General features: G+C 42.9%; 1 pseudogene; it reads left to right on the forward strand.

The window, feature by feature from the left end:
• Positions 1–9844: 9844 nt before the first annotated feature.
• LOC127664537 (placenta-specific gene 8 protein-like) lies at positions 9845–16927 on the forward strand (annotated as a pseudogene).
• The last annotated feature ends 447 nt before the right edge of the window (positions 16928–17374 follow it).

Here is a 17374-nt window from a genome sequence, read left to right on the forward strand (position 1 = left end):
ATGGGCGTGATGTGTATGCATAGCAAAGAAAACCTTATTGTCGGTGCTAGTGACATGCTTGGTGCTTTACTTTGGAAAATAGGAAGTCATTTTTCTTCCTGCTCAATTCAGATAAACTGAAATAAAGAAAAAGGATAGATATTAGGATACTGTAATTGCTTAGTACATCACTCTTAAGCAATAATAGATGAGGCTGATTACATCTCTTAAACAAGGCGAAGACCTATGTGTTTTAAAATAGGTTTGCTGCTTGGCATGGTGTCTAGCCTGCCTGTGTTGCCCTCCTCTTCCAGGGGAGGGAGTGGTAGCAGATATGAACTCTGGCCATAAGTACAAAGACTGGATCTGGGACGGATGAGTCGTGTGCTGTTCCCTCGAGATTAGTTAGTGTTGGGGGTGGGGGTGGGGGTGGGAACAGGGCGTGACCAGTGGTTTCAAAGTGCTGTGCTTTCTGTAGATGAACATAAGGACTGTAAGATGCAAGCTGTGTGAGGCGTGTGTGTGGCATCCTGGGACCGCTGTTGTACAGGTCAAAATGGCTAATGATGTCAGAACTGTTTTCACACAAATAGAATCCAGTCCAGGAGACAGGTCTCAGCCCAAGTCTGCCATTTGCAGTCCCCTTAAGTTGACGGCCATTAAAGGAGGAGAGGCCAAGGCACTGCTCTCTCTGCCACATGCCCCGCCCCCACCAACCCAGGGAGTTGGGCATGCAAGCATGAGTGTTTCTAGAGGACCTCCCCGGGCCTTGTTGACTCCTTCACAGAGAACACAACCTCTGCACCACTTCATACATGTGTGCGCATGTACTATCTACGTCCTTGTGTCCACCACGTGCACACTGAGGGCAGGTATCCATTGCTCAAGAGGGCACGAAGACCACACAGTCAGGAGGCAGGAGATGAACTCGGGACCCCCAAACAATCCAGGGGACCTCTCTCTCCATCTGTCAAGAGCTGTAATAGTGCCGATCACACCGTCCAGTTTCAATAAATCTATTAACATCTTTCAGCTGGTTTTCTTTCTTCCTTCCTTTCTTTCTTTCTTTCTTTCTTTCTTTCTTTCTTTCTTTCTTCCTTCCTTCCTTCCTTCCTTCCTTCCTTTCTTTCTTTATTTTTATAGATTAAAGTTTATTCAGGGCATGGAGAGGGGGAACTAAGAGGGGAGTAGAGACAGAAAAAGGCAGAGAGAGAGAGAGAGAGAGAGAGAGAGAGAGAGAGAGAGAGAGAGAGAGAGAGAGAGAGAGAAGACAAGAGAAGACAAGAGAAGACAAGAGAAGAGAAGTAGAAGCTGGCCATGATCACATGGAGAGAGGGGGAATGGAGAGAAGGAGGAAGGGAGGGAGGGAGGGAGGGAGGGAAGGAGAGAGAGAGACAGACAGAGAGACAGACACAGAGAGAGACAGAGAAGACAAGAGAAGACAAAAGAAATAGAGGCTGGCCATGATCACATGGAGAGAGAGGGGGAAGGGAGAGAGGGAGGGAGTGAGGGAGGGAGAGAGAGAGAGAGACCGCATGAGAGAGAAAGAGAGAGAGAGAGAGAGCACTATTATGTCCTAAAAGAATATTGGCCCACCCAGCTTCTGCCAGGTCCAGGTCCACGCACTCACAGTGCTGTTTTGCTTTCCTGGTGCAGGGAAGTCTGGTCGCTGCCTCCTGGGATATGATTGTAGCCCCCCAGTGAGCGCTGCTGTGGCCAGGTACACCTTTTCTACCATTATCCCCCGTGAGATGCTACCTTTAGTTTTGGCTAATAAGATACAGATTTGAAGAAGACAGAACTGAAGGTAAGTGCTCCTACCCTGCCTGTACTTCTGAGGATGGGGACCTCCCCGCAGCCCAGGTTGGTTAAAAATCTTACCACTACACCTGTCTGTAACTGTTAAAACAACATCCAAAGTCAGGGTGAGATTACAAAGCAGAGCAGCTGCTGTGGAGAACAGTAAGGCCATTCCCCTGAATTAAAGGTGGGCTTGCCGTGTGCTACAGATGAGGGCACACCCAAACAAGGTGCATGTGGGAGTCTGAGATGGCCACCCCACCAGGTACACAGCAGCATGAATTACAATAACCAAAGGTCGAAGCTGCACACACACCCGTCAGCAGCTAGATTGATAGCCAAATGCAGCATGCGGTAGGATGCTACTCAGCCTAACGGAAAGGAAATTCTTTTTTTTTTAATTGGATATTTTATTTACTTACATTTCAAATGTTATCCCCTTTCCCGATTTCCCCTCTGCAAACCCCCTATCCCACCCCCTCCCCCCCTCCCCTCCCACCCATTCCTGCCTCGCCACCCTAGCATTCCTCTATACCAGGGCATCAAGCCTTTATAGGACCAAGGACCTCCCCTCTCACTGATGCCAGATAAAGCCACTTCAGCTCCTTTAGTCAGGAAGGAAATTCTTGCCTATGCTACAGCACAGATGGAACTTGAGGTGCTTATGACCTGAGCTATAGGATGGTCACATAAAAGGGGAAACACTGACACAAAATTGCTAGATAAGTTAAATTCATGGAAATCCAAAGAATAGAAATCACCAGGAGTCAGGAGCAGGGGATGAGGAATTGTGTTTAAGCAGTGAAGAGCTTTAGTTTGGGAAGAGGAAAAGGTCCTGATGGTGGATGTTGGTGACAAATTTACAGCCACTTTGTTGGGTTTAATGCCACCAAATTGAGTAATTAAAAATGGCTAGGATGACACATTTTAATATGTATTTTAAAAGTTGGAGCACACATTTCCTTGGTCTTTTCTTCTCTACACACAGCCCAGAGCCTTATGCCTTTTACCTCTTTCTGGAGAGGACAAAAATGCATTCTCTTGACCTGCACAATAGCTGCTGGGGAGACCAGCCAAATACCATGCAGGGGCATGCCAGCAGTTAGCAAGAGGTTCAGGTATGATGGTGAAACCAGGGATGGACCTTCCTCTGCACGACCACATGAGACATCTGTAGCATAGCTGCTATCTTCCAATCAGAGCTGAGGCTGGGGCCAGGCTGACACAGTGGTCAAAAGTCACTGGTTCTACTTGGAGGGTCCCCCATCTATGAGTGGGACGCAGCCTGCGCTGTCCCTCTAGGAGACGGTACTGAAGTGCAGCTCTAGGTCCCGACAGAGGGTGCAGGTTCCAGTATGTGTGAAGAGGTAGCAGAACTGAGAGTACTGATCTAGCCCTGCGCGCGCCTCAGATGCTTCTGTAGCATCACCAGCATCCACCCATCAGTGCCTCAGGCTGATTCGTGTGTCCCTCCCCTCCTCCCTCCCTCACCTAATCAAAACCAAATGAGGCTGCTAGCAGGGAAATAGCCTCTAGTGTTTCAGTTCATGCCAGTAGCGATGGCCAAGGATCTGGGGAACCACAGAGCGTTTCTAATAACTGAAGAACTGTGTGTGACCCGGGCGTTTTCCCCTTACAAGCTGACAGTTGATCAGCAGAGAATGAAAATGCAGTCATAGAAATGAGTCAGAGCTCAGCCTTTTTACTCGGCCACTCTGCCTCTATCTGACCCCAGGACTACAGCCTCTTCATGTATGTCTTCCCTGCCAGTCCCAGCCACATGGCTCCCCAGACCAAGGTTTGTACTGTTACCATACGTCGTATGGAAGGGACAGAATAAACACACAAATGATCCCTGTGTATCCTCGCTACACCGAAGTGATCATTTCTAGCAATGCAATTCTACTGTGATGATACAGTGTTTATTCTGTGGGCATAATCTGAGGTCTACGCAAATAATATGTCTAGGACCAGCTGACTTCTCCCTAATACACTGTCCGTAGATCTGAAGACTCTGGCCCTCTCTTTGAGAGGCAGCTGTGGACAACCCAAGCTGGGCTCTTTCTCACTATGCTCTTGGTTGTTTTAAGTGTATCTCAGTGACTCACCCGTGAAATTCACCCCCAGTCAGTGGGTGGTCCATCACCCGAGGAGGACATAGCCTATCCCAGCACACAAGCTGCAGGTAGGGAAGAGGCCAGCTGCCCAGGACTCACGTGGTTCTGTGGCTGCTAGACCCGGGCACTTGTCACACAGCCACTCAGAAGCCGGTGTTGTCATGAAGGCTGAAACAAAGCTGTGACTGAAGGACTTAGCTTGGCCCATGGTAAGCACATTGGGGGGACTGTGTGGGGCCTTTAGGTGCTGGGATTTGGAAACTTGTCCACACTGTCTAACTTTTCCTGGGGACATGTGACCATTCACTCCAAAGAGGGTGACAAATTCCTTAGTATGGCGAGCTTAGTGAACCAATGAGTATTTTGTTACTTACAGAGACAGGAATGACTAAAAGGCAGCTAAGTCACTGAAAAGTGACCCCAGCATGGTTGACAACTCACAGGGACTCACATGGGTGATGTCCCTGGCACTGGCTGCACAACTTACAGTAGGGAGTCCTCTCTCCAGCAATTCTTACCCCGTGTGTAGCCTTAGGGTGAGGCCCTGAGCTACTTGCAAGTTCAAGAATTTCCTGAGACTCATGAGTCCTTCCTGAGTCTTATAAATTGTTTACTTCTTAAGTCTTAATGAACCTCCCTCTAAGAAAGACTGTTTCAACTTGGAGAAAACGGTCCACAACAGTCTCACAAGAGAGACACCAATGGAAAAGAAGTCTAAAGGAAATTGGTACTGTAGGCAGAGACCACCGGCTGGGGGCTGGGGGCTGGGGGTCTCTGGCCCCCATCCTTCCTACTGCCCCTCAATATACCATCTGATAGGTATCACTAGCATAATGACCTTTTGTAGAGGTGGAAACTCATCCCTACACACCAATACACCAAGTAGAGGACATTGTCCTGAGGAGGACCAGAATTCTATTTAAAAAGGGGAGAGGGCTTGGTAAAAGTCAGCAGGAAAGTGTGAGGAAAGAACTCAGCTCCCACCAGGACCCTCAACAACCAGTTAAAGACTTCACATTGGATATGCTCTCAGGGTCTGTATCTCAGAAGAGACTAGCAAAGTGTGTTTGATGGGTTGGGTGGGTGGGGGTGAGAGGGTGATACTGACTGAACTTTTGGTGACACTTGACTGAACTTTTGGTGATGCTGTCCTTACCTTTCTTGATCTTGAAATGTTGATGTTCCAATGTTGTCACAATGATTTCTCTTCAATTCTTTGTTTTTTCCCTTGTAGGTTTAGGGTTGGCATTTCTAGGGACATTGTTAGAAAAATGAATACTAAAGTTGCCCTTGGAAGGGAAAAGGTTTTTTTTTCCCCCTCTCCTCAGCTCTGATGCCACTAGGAATGTCTACTTTGACATAGTCTGAAAGAGAGAAAGAAAGGGAGAGAGGGAGAGAGAGAGAGAGGGAAGGAAGAATGGAAAGGAAAGGAAAGGAGGAAGGGACAAAGGAAGAAAGGAAGGGAGGGAAGATGGATAAGCATCCCATGTGACTTTTCTGCTATGTAAGTGCTGGCTACTGCCTCCAGCAAGGCCTGTGCAGTTCTGTTAGGGCATCCTCTTGGTGCCCTTTGAGACAAGCTACCACCATTCCAGCATCCACCAGTCTGTTCTCTCTGTCATCCTTACCAGCTTTGGCTCTTTCCAGAACACCAAGGCCATAAAGTCATGCATTGGAAATCCAGCATTGATCATTTTAAAATGGATGTTAAGATGAATTCATGTGGCTAGGTGGGTTCATGTATTCCCCTATGCTGGGAACCCAGGAGTCTAAGGCAGGAAGGTTGTGAGTTTCAGGCCAGCCTGTCTCAAAATATCCAAAGAGAAAAAGCATCGACACACATATATGTGAAGATTTTGCTTTTCTTAGTAAAATTCCTGATAGTAAAAATATTCTGATCAGACTAGAACTACACATTTAACTTTCTTAGAAAGTACCACACGCCTTGGAAGTTGGGTTGGCACTCTGCACAGAGATGGCAGAGTTCAAGTCTTTCTTCATCTCCAGCAACATGGTTAGGAATTCCTCCCATTCTCTTCATTCAAACAGGAGTGTAGAACTTAATAGAGTAAAAGTTTCCCTAATGAAGAGTGATCATGTGCCTTTGGCCATCCATAGGTCTTCATCGGTAACACTTCAATTGCTGGTGAAATTTTTGAAACGTGCATGCCCACTTACGACTTCCACTAAAAGCTGCAGCCTGTCCTGATGCTGTCATACAGAATCCCCATGGATGCTTTGTGCACTCCCTACTTCAAAAGCATCTATGTATATCCATGCTCAGGGTGCAGGATGTGCTCAAGGGAAGAGGACACTTGTATTGAATCTCTGATGGAACTGGAACTGGCCACCTACTTCAGGCCTAGTCTTCATGATCATTTCTGCTCTTATGGTCCCTGTGCTAGGCAAGGATGTGTTGCTATTCAGACTGGGTCTTTCTCCCATGCTTTTCTTTTTGTAGGCCTTGTTGAGGAGATCCTAAATTTTGGTGGATATGGTCATACCCAGTGTCTCTCAGTCCTTTGCAAATCTTTGTCTGTCTCTATGAGCATGTGGTTTGAAGCAACATTGGATGTTATCTAAACTCCGTGAGACCGAAGGCTGGACACTTCTTGGGAGCCCTTTCTCCATGGTGCTGACTTATGGACAGGCTGGAAGTAGTAACTGTCCTTCCCTTGGATTCTTGAGTTATTAGTTCTTCTTTTCAATTCTGTGAGAGTTTGTACATGATTTGATCATATTCATCACCTCTACCAACTCGTCCCAGATCCCACAGCTCACAGATACAAATGGGATTTTATGCCCAATTCCCACCTCAATGCTGAGATTTGGTCTGACTTGGTCTTATGTGGGTCTCATACTATTGTAACCCCTGTGAGTTCATATATGTCTGTCCTAATGGGTCCAGACCACACTGTTTTCTTGTAGTTATCCTATGGATCTTACACTCTTCCCATCTCCTCTTTCTAAGTGATCTGTGGGCCTTGGGAAAGGGAAATGAAGTATATATATATATATACATATATATATATACATGTATGTGTGTGTGTGTATGTATATATATTCCCTATAATCCTGAGAATTCTCTGCATCCTAACCATCTCTGTTAGTCTCTGTGTTAGTCACCATCTACTGAAAATAGAAGCTTCTCAGGTGGGAGTTGAGAGATGTACCAATCTATGTGTATAATGTCATCATTAGGAGTTGGTTTAATACTATATCCATGTTTCAGAACAATAATATTAGGTTCTCCCCTACTGCCCATAGGCTCTTGGTAGGATTAATGTGCTAGATATGAGTTTCAGCTTGTGGAGCTAGATTTAAATCCGTTTAAAAGTGACTGGTTACTCCCATGTCTGTATGCCCTGATGGCACCAGTGAGCATGTCTTCCTGGAGCTAGTCTAACTCACTAGGAAGAAGTCACCTGAAACTACTTGTGGAAATTCCCTCTGGCTCTGAGGTTGAGTTAACTTCTTTGCCTAGTGAACAGGGATAAGGCTAAAGTCACAACATAGAGTCCAGTGGACATCAATGAGGAATGGAACGTGTCTAAAGCACGTTTATGGCTATCTAGGTCATAGTCAAAGGGGCTGCAACACAGACATCCTGAGACAGGCATGCTACTTGTGCCCAGGCTCCCTATGCTAGCCCAGTATGTGTCTCAGGTGTCAATCATTGTTGTGATACCCTTTGGGGAGCCAGCTCATGTGCTCGGTAAGTGTGGCCCAGGAGCTCAGGAGGCTGAAGTCAGTATCTTATCTTCATAATATGTGGAGCTCCTGGGGATGTCCCTACACTGAAGCAGCCCAAGGGTACATCAGCAGATATTCACCTCACTGAGAACAGTAAGAATAGAACAGGAAATATCAAGAGGCCAGGGCAGAGTGAAGCTAGTGTCTGACACACAGCACAGCTTCTCACTTGCCTAGAGCCCCCATTTTCTTCCTCATCTTCTCCTTGTATTTTTCTTCCCAGTATTATTTCCATATTTATTAACTCTTTGCCTTTCTATGTGTTTAGTTGATTTGAATTTTCCTCCTGTTAGTGGGTTGTTTCTTTGACTTCAGTAACTGATTAGTGGGACTGCTTCCTTCAATAAAGTGAAGTCAGGGCTACTGCACAGTATTGTGCAGGTCTACTCTAGAGATGTTCTTACATTGTAATCACCATATGAGTATTAATAAAGACACACATCTACTAATACTTGTGTATGTATTCGGTACAACTTTGTGGTGACGGGCTATACAACTGACTTAAGGGGTGTCTTGTTTCTATACTAGTCCAGCTAGGCTAATAACTGCCTTGATTATAATCGATAAGGAGTGTAGAGAACGGGCTTTCTGTTTTAGAGCAATTTCAGCGTTTCAGAACAACTGTTCACAGTATAGAATGCTCATCCTCTCTACACACTGCAGATCTGGCTGCAGATTGTCAAGATGGAATAGTCAAGCCAATGTCCCTTGCATAGAGAAGTGTTCAGTGTGTGCTTGCTTCCAGTTGACTTTACTGAAGTCATAGGACACTGGTGATCTTCACCATTGTGAGTCCCAAATAACTGAATGCCGAGCCAAGAAATTATGTGTCCTTGAAGTTTCCAGGTGAATGCCTCTCAACAATGGAGAATCTCAGGGTGCTGTGGAGGGCCAAGCACCTGTAAGCTGCTGATGGGCATCTGGCCTTGTGGGGTTTACAGGGCTGTCTTCTCACCTGAGAAAACCTGGACACAAAGGCAGGATGTGCTCTTAAGTCTCCCTAGGATGCAGAAGTCAGAGCTGTGACTCCTGACTACTTGTTGAACCCTACCCTTCACAGGCCAGCAGGACAGTGATAGCCACTGGCTACATATGATTACTAAGGACTTGACATGCACCTAGTATGAATGAAAGTGCATATCAAGTACAAAAAAATAAGGTAACCTGAATTCCTAATAATTAAATAAATGTGAGCTGAAAAATAACATTAGATTACGCAGACTATTATAAAATGTACATATACATATACATGTAAGTAAGTAAGTATGTATATATGTATGTATGTGTTCATTTTAAGACCTACTAGGAAATTTACTATCACAGAGGCTGTTCACTTGAATTGTGTTTGTCTATAGTAAAAGTCCCGGAGTGAGTTCTGTATTCAGGATGAGAAGAACACGGCATGGTCATTGCAAACTTGAATCCTCAGCTCCATCAGTCCCACGGCCCAGGAAGGCCCCAGACCTGTCTTGGGTCTACGCTTTCTTTTCCTTTAAAAGTATCAGGAAGTCCTCTGATGGCTCCTAGGTTTAGGTAAGTCACAAAATAGATGCCCCATTTCTCCTCCTTCCTAAAATCACACAGTTGCCCTGGTGGTTTGAGGTTTAGACACTTAGCTGTCCGGTTGAGAAGATAATCATTTTCTTAGAGCACAGAGGAAATTGTTTAATGTGATTGTTCTTCCTCTAACCCCAAGGGCATGAAGGCCATGCTGCTCAGGCATGGGAAGACATTTGGGGAGCAAGAAATCATCACCAGTCAGAGTCAAGCAACTTTGGTTCTTAGTGACTTCTAGAACGTTGCTTCTCTCTGGCTCTTCATTTCTTTATTGTGGTTTATTTCACCAACCAGGGACCTTGATGCAATCACTTCCCTGTAATTTGTAGATAGCATCTGCCTCACTAAATATAGAGTGCTGCCTGTCAATGCACTTTACAGGCAAGCCCTATCTTGCATGGAAATTAAACAAGAAATTGGAATTACTAATACCGACATAACAACTGAGTTTAAGAAGTCCGAATAAAGACAGTAGCATCACTGGAATAAAGACATAGAACAACAAAGTTCACCCACGGAAATGCTTTCCATTCATTTCCATCACACACCTTCCAAAGCTGGTGCCCTTGGCTACACAGATCTTTGTCATTCTGTTTGCTCCCTTGGGAGCATACAGCAAGTCTGGAAAGTATCAAGGGATGGGGGCTCCCTGCCTGCTGGACTCAGTTACCTCCGGGGTAAGATGCCATTCTGGAAAGCTTAGAAACAATGTAAGAAAAAAAGGGGTGGCCACCTGTCCCCTCCTTAGTCAGCATGCCTTCATCTATCCATTCTCTTGGACTAAAGACTTGAGGTCTAAGACCTGCCTCCTGTCTCCAACGTTGGGTCACTCAACTCTGTTCCTTGTTTCTATGTGACTTCTTTAATGAGTGTGTGGATATCTCCTTGTCACAGAGCTACATAAAATGCAGGGAAGGAGGATGGAGGGTCAATGAGACCTAGGAAGATGTAGGCAGCCACTGTCGTGGTCTGTCCCTACAACAAATCCCTGAGATTGGACCTGCAGAGAAGGGAGCTCTAAGATTCTCTTTGGGAAAAAAAAAAACACATCTGCTTTCCTTCCAAGTCCCAGCTCTCAGAAAGACACCTCTGAGACTAATTATTTATTATTAAATGCCTTGGCCATAAACTTTGGCTCATTCCCTGACTCGCTCATAACTTGTCCAACCCATTAAAACTATTCTTTGTCTACCATGTAGTCACCTCTTCTGTATCCCTTTAAGTCTCCTTTCTGTCTCACCCTTTATGTCCATCTCCCGGGTCCTCCTCCCATCTCATCTCTCAAGGCTCTCTTCTCATCACTCTTATCTTAGTATTTCCCAGAATCCTCTCTCTACCTGCCAATGTCCCACCTTCTATTTTCTGTCTCAGCTCATTGGCCATCAGTTGTTGTTTTATTGACAGGTGATGTTTATAAGAGATTCGCCCTACATTTGGTGATGTTTATGAGAGATTCTTTCTACATCTTCTCCTATCCCCAAATGAAGGTTCTGGTGATTTTCTTCCTTCCCACCTGGGGTCTATTCGGGACCCAGCATTCAGCTATATGTCTCGAGTCAAGGCTCACAAAGAAAGGCTGCTCTATGCTGCTAGCAGTGAGTGAAAGACTTCTCATCTCTGTCTCTGCTCATCTTGCAAATCCCAGAGTGTGGAAAGCAGCTACAACCAGAAGGAGGAGGAGTGCTGGGCTGTGATGATAAATGCCTACAACCAGTCAGCAGGGGGAAGAAGAGACGAAGCCCTGGTTTGCAGTGTCTACAGATTCCTGTGGGGTAAAAACATCCACCACAGTAAGCTTCAAGGTTCCATCCCAACACCACCACTACAGCATGCAAGTAGAGCAAATGATCGTCATTCGTAAGGATGGGCTGGAGGGTACCATACCCTCAACCCGGTTCAGTGACACAGGCCAGGAGTGTTTCTGTGAAAGCCAATCTGACCTTTAAGGAGATAGCTATATTCACCTTGATTTGAACCATACATGATACATGGAATAGAAACATTGCACACACCCTCCTGAATATATACAAGTTTTGTCAATTAAAAAAAATGAAGGTTTGGAGAGATGGTTCAGTGGTTAAGAGTACTTGCTTCTCTTCCAGAGGACACAAGTTCAGTTCCTAGCCATCAGGTTGGTCAGCTCACAACTGCCTGTTAACTCTTGACCAAGGATGTAGCACCCCTTTCTTTCCTCAGTGAGCAGCTGCACTAATGCATGATGCACGCGCGTGCGCGCACGCACGCACACACACACACACACACACACACACACACACACACAAATAAAAACAAATCCTTTTAAAGTAATTTTAAGGACAGAGATGATAGCAAAATGTAGTTCAAAATGGACATAATGACTATTTGTTCCCTTTGGTTCCTAATAGAATTTATTATACATTTGTATATTTTAAGTTTACAGCACCCTGTTAAATAACACTAAAAGGAGCCAAGGAATCATTAGGCTCAAACATGGCTACCCCTCACCAGCCACACAGCCTGATGGAAACCAGGGAACCTTTTGCCCTGCATCCAAGATACATGCATAGAGAGAGACACATGTACAAGAGAAAAACAATGTGAAATTTATGTTTCTCAACCTGGCTTATTTAATTAGCACAGGGATTTCTATTCTATCTGTTTCCTTGCAAATATTCTGATTTTTTTTTCAGTCAAACTCAATTTTATTACATGCATGCACCATATCGTTAGCTACTATTCTACTGATGGGTGTCTAGGTCTTTGCATTTCTTAGCTTTTGTGAATAGGACAGCAATAAGCATGGATGGGCAAGCATCTTCTGATTGTGCTTAGGATCCTTTGGTCTATTCCGGGAATAAAAAGGCTGAGTCATTGGTAGTTTTATTTTTAGTGTTTTGAAAAACCTCCATGATGATTTCCATAGAGGCCGCATGGGTTCATACTTGCCCCAACACTGACAAGGAGTCTTCCTTCCCCCTCCTCCTCCCCTGCTCTTGCCAGTGTTTGTTGGTGATTGTTTTCTGAGTCTGGGTACAGTTTTAGCTTGTGTTTTCCTGATGGTAAATGATGTTGAACTCTTCTTTAAAAATGTATTGGTCATTTGTGTTTCTTCTTTTGAGAACTGCCTGTTTAGTCCTTTAGCTGCATTAATTGACTAGAAAATTTACTTTTGTGTGATATATACATACACATATACATATACATGCTTAAATATTAATCCTTTGTTGAAAGTGTAGTTAGCAAACAAAATCCTCCTTTTTTTCTGTATAATCTGAATCTCGACTCTAGTGAACGTTTCCTTACTATGGGGAGGCTGTTTATTTCCTTTGTTTATTTTATTTATTCCTATTTGTCAATCCTTGGGGTTATGTTCTGTGTCACAGGGTCCTTTTTAGAGACTCATTGTCTATGTTTCTGTCTTGAGGCAATTACCTCTAGCAGTTTCAGTGTTTCACGCCTTATATTAAGATTTTAGATCAATTACAAATTTATTTTTGTGCAGTATGAGACACACTAACCTGATTTCATCCTTTGACGTGTGACAATCTGGGTCTCCTAGTATTATTTAAAGCTATCTTTTTTCTAACGTATGTTTTTGATACCTTTATTAAAAATTATTTGGCTACAATTGTGTGGGCTCTAATTTCTGGTTACTCTAATCCAGTCCGTTGGTTTAGTTTGTTCAGTACCACCATCTTTGTCACTGTGGTGCTGTGGTACAATTTGAAGTCAGCTATTACGATACCTACACAGTTGTTCTTTCTGCTTAGGACTGCTTTGACTTTTTAATGACTTTCATGGTTCTATATGATCTTTAGAATTTCTGTCAAAAACAACATTAGACTTTTGTTGGACATTGAATTGAACTATACTCCCTTTCAGTGGTCCAGTTAGTTTTACAATATTAACTTATGTCATTCCATAAGCATAGAAGACATTTACATCTTCTAATGTCAATTTTAATTTCTTTCTTCAGTGTCTTAAAGGCCTTACTTTAGAGGCATCCATATTCTTTATTTAGGTTCATGTCTAGCTGTTTTTGAAACTCTTGTGAATAATAATTTTTTTAACTTATCTTTCTTAGAAGGTTTCATAATGAGACAGTTCAGACCTTGTCATGTTCCAGATTTTAGAAGAAATCCTCTCAGATTTTCCCATGTAGTCGGCTGTAAGCTTTTACAGGGTCTTTATAATGTTTCTTTTATTTCTAGTTTCTTTGAGATGTCTATTGATATTGAGCATTTTCAAATGCCTTTTCTGTATCTCTTGAGAAAATCTTTTGATTTCTGTCCTTAAGCTCACTATAATTACATGTATTGATTTGCATATGTTAGACTAATTGTGCTTCCCTGAGATGAACCTAATTTGATTATGATGTATTATCTATTGAATTCTGAACTTGGTTTGCAAGTATTTTGTTGTGAATTCTTAAAGGAAGTTGGTCTACAGTTTTTAGTTTTTGTTGTTGTATCCTTATTTGGCTCTAGAATTAGGGTTTTATTGGTTTTGTAGAATGACTTTGGTCCTGTTCCTTCTCTTTCTATTTGGTGGAAAGGTTTGAGAGTATTGTGTTAAATCTTCATTAAGAGTTTGGTAGAATTAAGCAGTGAATCTATCTAGTCTGAGACTTTTCTTTGTGGGGAGATGTTTAATTGCTGCTTCAGTATTATTGGTTATATTGAGTCTAATTATGCTGCTTATATTTTCTTGATTTAACTCTAGTAGATCATTTGTGCTTAGAAATGTATCCATTTCTTCTAGACTTTTAAGGTTTTGAAATTTAATTGTCAAAGTAGTCCCTAATGATCTTTTGGATTTTACTGTCATCTGTGTTAACATTCCCTGCTTTGTCTCCCACTTTCTTCACTTGAGAGTTTCTCTCTTTTTCTCTATGAGGATTATCAAACTTGTTTATCTTGTCAAAGACCAGCTCTTTGATAGGCTGTGTGTATTGCTCTCTTAGTCTCCATTTTATTGATTCTTAACATTTTCTTTATTTTTCTTGCTATCTACTGCATACACATTTGCCCCGTCTTTCTCCTAGAACCTTGCAGTACATTATTTAATTATTTATTTGAGGACTGACTGATTCGTTTTGCTAATGTAAACATGAATGACTACCACCTTTCCTTGTAGAATGCCTCATAAGTGCCCAGAAGTTCTGGCAAGTTGAGCTGCTGTTTTCATCTGACTCTGGGGATTTAAAATTTTTCTTCCCTTGCTTCTTCAATGACACATTGCTCATTTAGAAATGAATTTCTCACTTTCCTAGAATGTGTGTAGTTTTTGTTGCTGTTAATTTTTAGTTTTAGTTCTATTCTAGTATTATTGTATAATGAAACATAAGGGTTTTCAAATCTTCCTTTTGTTTGTTGAGGATTGTTTTGTGTTTTATATTGGTTTTGTTTTTCATTAATTAATTTATTTATTCACATTACATCTTGATCACAGACCCCTTTTCTCCCAGGCCTCCCCTCACACAGCCCTTTCCCTATTCCTCCTCTGAGTAGGAGGAGCCCTCCTGGATAATCACCCATCCTGGCACATCAAGTTACTACAGAACTAGGCACATGCTCTCCCACTGAGACAAGACAAGGCAGCTCAGTTAGGAGAGCAGGATCCACAGGCAGACAACAGATTCAGATTAGTTTTAAAGAAGATTCTATGGCTAAATAAGAATAACATATACTTTGTATAGTTTAGATGGACAAGTCTGTTGATACCTCTTAAGTCCAGTTGATATCTGGCATGTTTTAGTTATGAAGTCTCTTTGCTTACTTTTACTTTGGAAACTCCAAATTTCATTTCTGTTCTTGAAATTTAAAATAATACCTCTCCCTCTCCTTCCCCTCCCCTCTCTCTCTCTGTTTGTGTGTGTGTGTCTGTCTCTCTCCCCCATCTGTCTGTCTCTGACTCTCTCTTTCTCTCTCTCTTTCTCTCTCTCTCTCTCTCTCTCTCTCCCTCCCTCACACACAACCACTTAGAGAGAAAAGGGTTTGTATTTCAGCTTGAATTCTAGGTTGTCTTCTATCATTGTGGGAGAGTCAAGGCAAAAACATCAAACAGCAAGTCAAATCAAAACTACAGTTGAAGGGAGAAAGAAATGACTGCACACATACCTGCTGGTGCTCAGCTCAGTTCCCCACTCCTAAAACAGATCAGGGGCCCTGGCTAGGGGATGGTGCCACTCATAGTAGGCTGGGTCTTCTCACATCAGTTAACTTACATAAGACATTCTCCACAGGCTTGCCCAAAGGCTAAACCCATGTTGACAGTCACTCATCTGGATTCTCTTCCCAGCTGATTCCAGACTATTGGGTTGCCAATTAAAGGTAACCATCCCAGAGACTTTTGTAAAGATGAGACAAGGCATGGTGTCACAGTCTTTAATCTCAGTATTCTAGAAGCAGAGACAGGGGGACTTAACCCTAACCCTAACCCTAACCCTAACCCTAACCCTAGCCCTAACCCTAACCCATGGACCTCTGTGAGTTTGAGGCCAGCCTGATTGAATACCAAGTTATAGCCCAGCAAGGCTTCATGGTGAAACCCTATCTGGCAAAACAAAACAAAGATTTGAATGGAAATTATTGAAATCTTTGATTATTATTGTACCTGGATCTGTCTTTCATGCATTTTAAGGCTTCTTAATAAACATGAGCCCTAGTATTTTTGTGTAAATAGTTATCCTATTTTCTTGTTTCTTAGGTTGCCCCTTGGTTTTAATATGTTTAAACAACTTTGTTTGTTTGTTTGTTTGTTTGTTTTGCATGTTGCTTTTAAAAACTGTTATTTTGCTAAAAATGTTTATCAAGTCTAAAAGTATTGTGGTAGTGTCTCTATTATTTGCTCCTGAAGAATTGCACCCTTCAGTAATGTTAAACTTTATTTATCTCTTCTGGCTATTTTTGGTTTGAAGGTTTGAACTTGACTTTATCAGGAATGAAGGCAGTTCTAAGAGTTTGGTTTTAGCTTCCATTTACTTAGTAGATTGATTTCCATCCTTTGACTTTTAGTTTGCAAAGACTTAATTAGGGTTTCTATTGCTGTGTTAAGACATGATAAGCAAAGCACAACTTGGGGAAGACGGGTTTTTGTTTGTTTGTTTTTTCAGCTCATAGCTTGTAGTCAGGGCACAAACTCAAGACAGGAACCTGGAAGCATAGCACCAGGACCCCCCTCCCCACGTCAATCACTAATTAAGGAAATGCACTATAGGTAGTAAGACTCAACCCCAGACCACAGGATTCCTGTCTGCTCAAGCCTTTGAACTACTTGGTCTTTTGAGACCTCGCATTGAAGATCGCTCAGGCACCGACAGTCACTGTGACTCAACCTGGATTTGTTTGTGGTCCTCAAAAGTCCAACTGGCAGACCAGCCTGTGTGATTGCCTCAGTGACTGTAGAGTCTGCCTCTGTGGGGCCTTCCGCTTCACCTGTCTTGAATGTCAAGTGGCGGCCGACATGAATGAATGTTGTCTGTGTGGAACAATGGCAGTGAGGACTACTGAATCTGAAACGGCATTCCTGGATTGATTTGTGATGACTACATGGCCACCGTCTTCTGTCCTGTTTGCTCTGTGTGCCAGATCAAGAGAGACATTAACAGGAGGAACGCCATGAACCCCTTCTATGGAGCTGGGTGGCGAGAGCTCCCACAGAAGCCGCTGAATCCATCACACACCCCTTCTGCCCCAGTCTTTCCAAATCTTGGGCAACTGAGATGTGATGGCTACATTTAATTAAAGAATGGTGGAATCTTTTTAATTGGTATTTTTGATTAATTTAAATGGATGTCGCTCTTTGACTTGGTTTCACCTTGCTCCCATATCATCAAATATTCCAACTTATAATTTTTTTACATTATAATTTAAATAGAAACCAAATAGAAGATTTTGTGAATGGAAGAAAGAAGGAAAGAAAGAAGGAAGGAAAGAAGGAAAGAAAGAAAGAAAAAAGAAAGAAAGAAAGACAGACAGAAAGAAAGAGAAAGAAAGAAAGGAAGAAAGAAAGAAAGAAAGAAAGAAAGAAAGAAAGAAAGAAAGAAAGAAAGAAAGAAAGAAAGAAAGAAAGAAAGAGAAAGAAAATTCACTCTGGACTTGCCTTCGAGTGAGTATCATGGTGAGGATCCAGTATTGACTATTGACAGTGTAGCAGGAGCCAGAGGCCTTGGCCCGGACCAATGACTC

This window comes from Apodemus sylvaticus, chromosome 14 (assembly GCF_947179515.1).
Source record: "Apodemus sylvaticus chromosome 14, mApoSyl1.1, whole genome shotgun sequence".
Classification (NCBI taxonomy): Eukaryota; Metazoa; Chordata; class Mammalia; order Rodentia; family Muridae; genus Apodemus; species Apodemus sylvaticus.